The sequence below is a fragment of the Physeter macrocephalus genome, chromosome 10 (genome assembly GCF_002837175.3).
Source record: "Physeter macrocephalus isolate SW-GA chromosome 10, ASM283717v5, whole genome shotgun sequence".
NCBI classification, from domain to species: Eukaryota; Metazoa; Chordata; class Mammalia; order Artiodactyla; family Physeteridae; genus Physeter; species Physeter macrocephalus.
In genome coordinates this window covers 70898738-70908208 of record NC_041223.1, presented here as the reverse complement: position 1 = coordinate 70908208, position 9471 = coordinate 70898738, and the positions used below count along the sequence as shown (strand labels likewise).

The 9471-nt window shown below is 39.1% G+C and overlaps 1 pseudogene; it reads right to left on the bottom strand.

Annotated features, from left to right (window-relative positions):
* Positions 1-1234, bottom strand: part of LOC129392447 (NADH-ubiquinone oxidoreductase chain 5-like) — a 34752-nt pseudogene extending 33518 nt beyond the window's left edge.
* Positions 1235-9471: the final 8237 nt, after the last annotated feature.

The window sequence follows — 9471 nt, the reverse complement described above, 5'->3', positions numbered from 1 at the left end:
GGCTGAGTAATATTCCATTGTATATATGTGCCACATCTTCTTTATCCATTCATCTGCTGATGGACACTTAACTTGCTTCCATGTCCTGGCTATTGTAAATAGTGCTGCAATAACATTGTGGTACATGACTCTTTTTGAATTATGGTTTTCTCAGGGTATATGCCCAGTAGTGGGATTGCTGGGTTGTATGGTAGTTCTATTTTTAGTTTTTTAAGGAACCTCCATACTGTTCTCCATAGTGGCTGTATCAATTTACATTCCCACCAACAGTGCAAGAGGGTTCCCTTGTCTCCACACCCTCTCCAGCATTTATTATTTCTAGAGTTTTTGATGATGGCCAATCTGACCGGTGTGAGATGATATCTCATTGTAGTTTTGATTTGCATTTCTCTAATGATTAATGATGTTGAGCATTCTTTCATGTGTTTGTTGGCGATCTGTATATCTTCTTTGGAGAAATGTCTATTTAGTTCTTCTGCCCATTTTTGGATTGGGTTGTTTGTTTTTTTGTTATTGAGCTGCAAGAGTTGCTTATAAATTTTGGATATTAAACGAAGCAACTGACAAAGGATTAATCTCCAAAATACACAGAAGCTCTTGCAGCTCAATATCAAAAAAACAAACAACCCAATCCAAAAATGGGCAGAAGACATTAAATAGACATTTGTCCAGAGAAGATATACAGATTGCCAGCAAACACATCTGATTCATTTTGTCTGTGATGCCACAAAGCTCAGCTGGATGATCCCATCTGATAGAAAGTATACACCGTAGCTGGAGCCTGAGGATAATTGGGAAGAACCCCCCTGCTGTCGCACGCTGGTCATGGGGCAGGGGAGGGGCACGTTCTGCCCTGCAGGGCCCGGAGGCTCTGAAAGCAACACTTTCCCTATGGGAAGCACAGACTCTGAAGGGATTTATCTCCAGGCAGTGCTACAGCCTCCTCTTGGGGCACCAAGGAGACTGTTGTTCCATCAGGATTTCTGGCATCAGCAGAGGTGAAAGGGAGCAGAGCCAGGCAGCTTCCCTGTGAAAGGCGGACCTCTCCCAGCCCCTCTGAGCCACTGAGCACCCGGGGCTGGTGCTGCACCGGTGAAGGGTGGGCGGCCAAGGACAGATTTCTTTTCCGTGCAACCTTCACCCAAGGATCGATCTCCACCGCCTGCATTGTGTTCACACTTGGTACATCTGACAGCCTGCGGGTTTGGGCTAGATTTGTAGCTTTATTAGGCATCGCAGAAGCTGAGCAGAATTTCTTTTCTTTTTTGTGAAACTCCAGTTCCTGTAGCTAGTCTTACATTTCTCAGGCTTTGCTTTTCTATATGAAACCCTTTTGTTAAAACTGTGTGATACAGTTACTGAAAAGATCAGAGAGAAAAAAAAAAAGTACAACATAAAGAAGGGAACGCCTAGGCAACCATCACCTGAATCAAGAAGTAGACCATTCTCCGCTCCCAGAAACACAGCCCCCCTGCTCAGCCACACTCCTTCCTCTTCCCTGTTTTCTCTTTTTTAACAGCCAGCAGGAGCTGGGTTTTTTTTGTTTTGTTTTGTTTTTTTTCCACGCGGCTTGTGGGATCTTAGTTTCCCAACCAGAGATGGAACCTGGGCTCTCGGCAGTGAAGGTTCAGAGTCCTAACCACTGTACCACCAGGGAATCCCCATTCCTCCCTGGTTTTAATGCCAATTGTTTCCTTGCTTCTCTTTATGCTTTTGCCACCTAACTATTCATCTAGAAACACTATAATCTAGTCTTGCATGCTTTACAATTTATATAAATGGGATTATACAGCATTATTATTTTCCTGCTGGTTTCTTTCACCCAATATTATGTCTGTGAGAGGTGTCTGTGTGATTCCCCGGAGCTGTGCTTTGGCCGTTTTCCTGGCTATATAGTATTCCGTTGTTAGGACACATAACAATGTAATCATTCTGTTGTTGCTGGCTGTTTGAGCTCTTTCTAGGTTAGGCTCATATCAGCAATGCTGCTGAGAGCAATCTTGTACAGGTCTCCTGGTGCATGAGTGGCTCTTAAAAGGAAAGCTGTGCTCTTATTTTATGTGGCTGGGGACTGGAGGCTTTGGCCATGCTGCCATGCACGGAGCTGGCTGTGGATTCAGGCTGGTGCTCCAAACCCCCATGTGCTCAGCACTGTGTGGGTACATGGGGCTGGAGGTCACTCGTATTAGAATTCTCCCCAGAAGCCAAGGGGAAAAGAAGTAAGAACTTTCTGGGCAGGAGAAAGGGAACAATTTGAAAGTGTACTGAACTAGAGATCAAAGACCCCCTTCGTGCTGTTGGCTTTTTTTTTTTAACATCTTTATTGGAGTATAATTGCTTTACACTTTTGTGTTAGTTTCTGCTGTATAACAAAGTGCATCAGCTATATGTATACATATATCCCCATATCCCCTCCCTCTTGCGTCTCCCTCCAACCCTCTCTATCCCACCCCTCTAGGTGGTCACAAAGCACCGAGATGATCTCCCTGTGCTACCAAATGTGATGTTGGCTTTTGATGTGAGCGTCACCGCACACCCTGCGGTAATGAATTCACTTATCTTCAGAGCTCGCTGCATTCCCTACCTACCGCCTCCTAATCAACAAGCCTCCACTCAAGGCCAACAGCATCATCATTAACAAGTTTTGGGACTTGGAGCCAGGGTGCCCTTGGCTGCCTTGGGCACTCAGCCCTGCTGGAACTGCTCTGGGGAAGAACTCTGAAGCCCACTTGCAGAGGCTGTAAAATCAGAGAAAGTTGGAACGGGAAGTCCTTCGAGATCATCCTAGGAAGTCTCTGCGGCTCTTTACAGGCTTGGGAGGGAAAGTGGAGTTTTCATGGAAAAGAAGTCGTGTTTGTTTTCATTCCATGGAGTTGCTAGGCCGGCATGTTCAAGAAAATATCCTCCTTCCTCTCCTCTTTTCACGCCCTTTTGTCTTGTTCAGCCTCGTGCCTCCTGTTTCAGAAATTAATTTGTCTGTTCTTCTAGCGTTGAGGAATAGATACACATCTCCTTCGAATGAGCCTTTGACAGGGGTGCCAATCAATACAGACTTAAAGATCACAAGTGGAGGATAGAGGACTAAGAGGTAGGAAAAGTAAACATGGGGGAAAAATGGTTGTCAGGACAGGTTCAGCTATTCTGGGGTGATAGAGGTGAGAAGAGTGGCATCAAATGGGAGGGGCCGTGAGAGAAACTTCTGGGGGAGCCGGAATGTTTTAAAACTTGATCTTGGTGATGGTTACCTGGGTGAATGCATATGTAAAAATTCATCCATCTGCTACAGTAGAAATGAACACAACATTGTAAATCAACTATACTTCAATAAAATAAAAAAAAATTATCCAACTCTACACTTAGATTTGTCCACTTTACTGAATGTAAGTTGTACATTGAAAAAAAGAAAAGGCTGTCAGGAAATTTCCACTTGGCCTGATTATCTGCACTTACCTCCTTTATGCTTCCGGGTGTCATACATAGCACATAACCATGTGAAATAAACCCCACAATACAATGCTATAATTTTTACCTTAAACAGTAAGATGTATTTTAAGGAAAAGAGCAGAAAGATTGTTTTTTATATTTACCCACATATTATCATTTTTGAAGATCCTTTTGGGAGATCCAGGTTTCTACCTGTTATCATTTCCCTTCAGCCTGAAGAAATTTCTTAAGTATTTCTTGTAAGTGCTGACAACAAACATTCTTAGTCTTCATTTACATAAAAATGCCTTTACTTTTCCTTCAGTTTGAAACGGGATTTTCACTGGATAAAGAATCTTAGTCCTCCTTTCCTCCCTCCCTCCCTCCCTCCCTCCCTCCCTTCCTTCCTTCCTTCCATCCATCCATCCTTTCTTCCTTCTTTCCTTCCTTCCTTCCTTCCTTCCTTCCCTTCCCCTCCCTCCCTCCCTCCTTTCTTTCTTTCCTTGTCTCTCTCTCTCCCTCCCTCCCCTCTTTCTCTCTTTCCGTCTTCAGTTTAAAGATATTGTTCCATTTTTTTTCTTTTTCCCCCGATGAGAAATCAGCTATGGTCTGTATCATTATTTCCCTGTATATAATTTTGTGTTGTTTTTCTCTGATGCTTTCAAGATTTTCTTTCTATCTTTGGGTTCCAGCATTTTGACTAAGATGTACATAGGTATAGTTTTTATTTATTCTGCTTGGGGTTCACTGAGATTCTTGAATCTGTAAATGTATATTCTTTACCAAATTTGGAAATTTTTTGCATCATTTTTTTCAAAAGTTTTTTTTTGTCCCCTTCTCTCTATTTTCTCTCACCTGTGACTATAATTACATGTTATATTATTATGTACTATTATTTCCTATTTTCTCACAAGTCTCTGAAGCTTTCTTTATTTTTTTCAAATTTTTTCTCTCTGTTCTTCAATCGGGTAATTCTCTTGATCTAACTTCACATTGACTGACTCTTTCTTTTGTTATTTCCAATCCACTGTTATGCCCATCCAATGAATTTTTTATTTCAGGTATTATATATTTTTAATTCCAGTATTTCCATTTGATTCTTCTATAATTTCCATTTCTCTCTGGTGATTTTCAGTCTGTTCATTCATTATGAGTATATTTCCTTCATATATTTGAGCATAATTGTAATGGCTCTTTTAAAACCCTATTTGTTATTTCTAATATTTAAATCATCTTAGAGCTGGTCTCCCTTGACTGTCATTTCTCTTGTATATGAGTCATATTTTCTTGTCTCTCCTTATGTCTAGTAATTTTAGATTATATCATGCATATTGTGAATAGTATATTGTAGAGACCCTGGATTCTCTTATGTTACTCTGAAGAGTATTGCTTTGTTTTAGCAGGCAATTAACCTGGCCTATCTCAAATTCTAAATTCCCCTGTGTTATGTAGCAACTGAAATTTCTGTTTAGTTCTTTTAGCCTTAGCTGGGCTTCTTGGTATTGGCACAACATATGCTTAGTTTAGGGTTGGCCAAAGATTTGGCCAGAGTTTATATGTAGAATTTGGGGCTTCCCCTCTGTGGCTCTCTTCTTTCCAGTATTTTCCCCTCCACTTTCCAGCTGCTATTGCCCTGACTGTTGTCTTCTGATTACTGAGCCAGTGAGGTTTCTACTCAAGTTTTAGTCACTTTCTAGTGGCATGAATTGTGGACTGCCCTCAGGCAAAAGGACATAAAAAATGGGCAATTATCCAAGTGCCGAGTGTTTCCTCTAAATGTTGGCCACGAGTTTTTCGCCTGCTTTTGGCTGCTCTCAAATGGTTTCAGAGATTGTTTTTTTGTGTGTTTTGTCCAGAGTTTATAATTGTCACTTTGAGAGGATTGGTCTAACATGAGCTACTCAGCCATTACTAGAAATGGAATCTTGTTGTCTGTTCTTGCCTAATGATCTTATGGCTTGATTTCTTATTTGTTTTATTAAATTAATATGGTAAACCTGCTGATAAAAAATATTTTCTTTGGCATCAGAAATGATTCCAGTGTTAAAAAAGATAGTTAATAGTAATAATAAAAGTACAGTAACTTTTAAATCATAACAATAAATATGCTCTAGTACAAAGATCTAAGGATAATGTTTTCTTTGGGAAATTGGATAGTTTCCACAAACAAGAAGCTTTAGAATAATGGAAAAATTTCAAGAATCTTTTTCGAGTGATTTATTTCTCTTTCCATGGAAAAATGAAAAACTCTTTATTTTGCTCACTTCTAAACTTCATCCTTCAGAATTCTCCTTATATTAATTTATACAAAATGTGGGTGCTGAAATAGATTTTAATTTTTGTGGAAAATAATGGTAAATGAGTAGAGTTGGGTCTAAAAAAGTAGAGAAATTTCATTACTTTAGATTATTTTAGGGCATGATCTTGGAAAGATTCTCCTTGTCTTTATTTTTGGGGCAAAAATAAATGTGCATTAAAAAAGAATCCCATTCTAGCTTTCTGCATACTATTTAACATCATTCTGCAAAAATTCTATTGCTTTGATCTATAATTTCATTTGACCGGTGAGTTCTCAGGTCCATGGAACATTAGAGTTAATACTATTGCTGTGACACAGATAAAGAAAATGCTGAAATCCTTAATGGCTCTGCTCAGCAATGAATCCTGAAGTGCTAAGTCTCCCAGTCTTCTCCTGTATTTTATGAGATATGAAATGAGTAGAGCCCTGATATTTTCCGTGGTTAAACTTGCCCAGGAGACAAGGATTTGTGGGCAACTCTACCCCTTGCTTTTAGGGATCACACTTCCTGATTAGCCTCTCCTCCAACACATTCTCTGTTAATATGAGACATTTATTTTCATTGTATTGTATACAAGCTTGAATATTAACTCCCCCCAATTTTTGGAATGATTACCATTTTTAAAAATAAAATAACATATTACTATATATGATAAAGTTTATTAAGAAATAAAATATATGTAAATAATATTTTTGAGAAATCAAATACTTGTTATTTAATTTAATTTTTTTTTTTTTTTTTGGCCATACCACGTGGCTTATGGGATCCTAGTTCCCCGACCAGGGATTGAACCTGGGCCACAGCAGTGAAAATGCCGAGTCCTAACCACTGGACCGCAAGGGAGCTCCCACCAGTATTTTCTTATACAATGAAACAGCAAAGTATTGTCTTGAAGCATGTGCTAGGTGGCCTGAGATAACAAATATCTTTTACAAGAGGCAATACATTTACATAAGTAAGGAAGCAAGGGGATAGACATGGTATTACATGACCACTAACAAATTTTATACAGGTGCTACTGTCACTATGTCCTGCCAAACCACCAACCCAGGAGAAGCTGGAAGAAGTGTACTCTAAATTATGAAAAGCATCTAACAAAAACGTGAGTCTTTTAGCTTTAGAAAAGCTAAAAAAATCATAACAATAAACATTTTGTTATTTGATCCAAACATGAAATCTTCATAACTTATCAGCGTGTGCTTTGTTATGCTGCTGATTAAAATTTTTATAAAAGTGTTGTTCTGGTTTATGTCATCCTGGATTAATGTTTTGTTGCCTTCCCTCATTAAAATTAAACCGAAGGTGCTGGATTTTAGTTGTTTGTTTTTGGCGATTTTAGAGTAAAGAGGAATCTAAAGGTTTCCTTATGAATCTCATGGGAAAGTGCTTTAGTGTAAAAAATAACTGGAGAAAAGGATATTCTCCGAATCAAGTAATTATACTTGCCAAGTAACCGAGTTACTTCCTGGCTCTATATTATGGCATATTGGGTTCCAGACTCTGGGTCAGTAGTTTGGCAGGAGAGTAGGAGTCAGACCTGGAGGAAACTTATTCATGGCTACGTGGGATGATGTCTTATGCTCTTCGTTTCTTTCCTGTGCAAATGTACTGTCTCATAAAAAACGTCTGTTGTCTTTGGCCACTCAGCAGGTGCTCCAAGGAAATATTTTCCTGTTTCATTTTATAAAAATATACTGGCATTGGATAAAGAAAATTAAATAACTTAGGAAGTTTGTGTCTTCAACAAAAGTTATTAAATGAGGGTGAAGAAAGCTTAGGGGAAGCCAGAGAGCAGTGATCTGGCTCCCATTTTCTTAACTACTTATTTTATATGGGTGGGGATGGTCCCATAAGCAAATGGTTAACCCCCCTCTTCCTCATTCCCTCATTTTCTGTCGACTGGGAACAGATGAAAATGACTTTTATTGATTTATTTCTTAAAATTAATTTTTATTGGGGTAGAGTTGGTTTACAATGTTGTGTTAGTTTCTGCTGTACAGCAAAGTGAATCAGTTATACATATACACATATCCACTCTTTTTTAGATTCTATTCCCATATAGGACATTACAGAGTATTGAGTAGCGTTCCCTGTGCTATACAGTAGGTCCTTATGAGCCATCTATTTCATATATAGTAGTGTGTATATGTCAATCCCAATCTCCCAATTTATCCCTGCCCCGCTTCACCCTTGGTAACCATAAATTTGTTTTCTACATCTGTGACTCTATTTCTGTTTTGTAAATAGGTTCATTTGTAGAAGGTGAAGTTTAGATAGAATGGAATTGGATTTGCAAGTAACCAACCAGAAAGCACTAACCCTCACCTTTTTCTATTAACCAAAAGAGAAACTTCTGTAAGTTTCCAAGAGACAAATCATTTGAATCAAGGTATAAAATAAAAGTTTGGGAGTAGAACCAGTATTATGCTAACCAGATTCAAATATATTTTAATTTTTCCAGCCCATGTGAAAGCATTTCCCAGAATATCTCAGTGAGACCCATCACTTTCTAAGCCAGCTGTGTGGATGGAAGGTAACCTCATTTCCTCCAGAATGACTGTGTCCCCAATAGCCATCTTCGTGATGTAGCTCTTCGGCATCTTTTCCTGTGGTGTAGAGACATCTAGGAAACAAGATGTAAGTCCTCACTTTTAGGACAAATTCTCCAAGTATAAAGAAAGATTCATCTTTAATGGCTGTGGGCACAGATATGCTAAGTAACAAAAAGTAATAAAAAACAGCTAATATACTGAATACTCACAATTCGTTGTGTATTAGGTCAAGCACTTTACTATCTCATTCAGTCTTCATACCTCAAGAGTAACTATCGTTATTATGCCTATTTAAAAATGGGGACACTGAGGTTTGAAGAATTTGCCTGATATCAGACAGCTAATATGTAGAGTACTCAGGTGTTTTTTTTTTGTTTTGTTTTTTTTTTTGTTTGTTTGTTTTTGTGGTATGCGGGCCTCCCTCCGCTGTGGCCTCTCCCGTTGCGGAGCACAGGCTCCGGACGCGCAGGCTCAGCGGCATGGCTCACGGGCCCAGCCGCCCCGCGGCACGCGGGATCCTCCCAGACCGGGGCGCGAACCCGGCTCCCCCGCATCGGCAGGCGGACGCGCAACCACTGCGCCACCAGCGAAGCCCTCAGGTGTTAATTCTAGGGCTGCCTTTCTGCAAAGCTCTTTTCAGTAACTGTCATTTCCTACTATTTATTTATCAATGAAATTTATCAAATTCTATTGACTTGTGGATTCATCAAATTAGCCATTAGATAATATGATTACTGTAGGGAGTCCTATTGGATGAGTTGGTTTATATGGAGATAGAAAAAAGTTACTCCTATGAGCCAAATTGCTTTGTTTAATTTAGATGTTCACTTACATGCAGATGGTAGGTAATCTGTAGTGCAGTAGTTCAAGGTATGGTCTGGAGACCCCTGGAGGTCCTTGAGACATTTTTAGGGGTATGTGTGATCAAACTTCTTTTTATAATAAGACTAAGACTTTATTTGTTTGTTTCTTTTTTTTTTTTCATTCTCTCAGGAGTGTACAGTGGATTTTTCCAGAGGGCATGTGATGTGTGATATCACAACAGATTGAAAGCAGGAGATGTGAGAATATATTTTCAGTCTATAAAGCTAGACATTAAAGGAGATTTATAAAAAGATAAAAACAATGCCACTCTTCTGACTGAAAAATGTTTTGTTTTGGAAAATGTAATTACTTGCGCATATATATATATATAT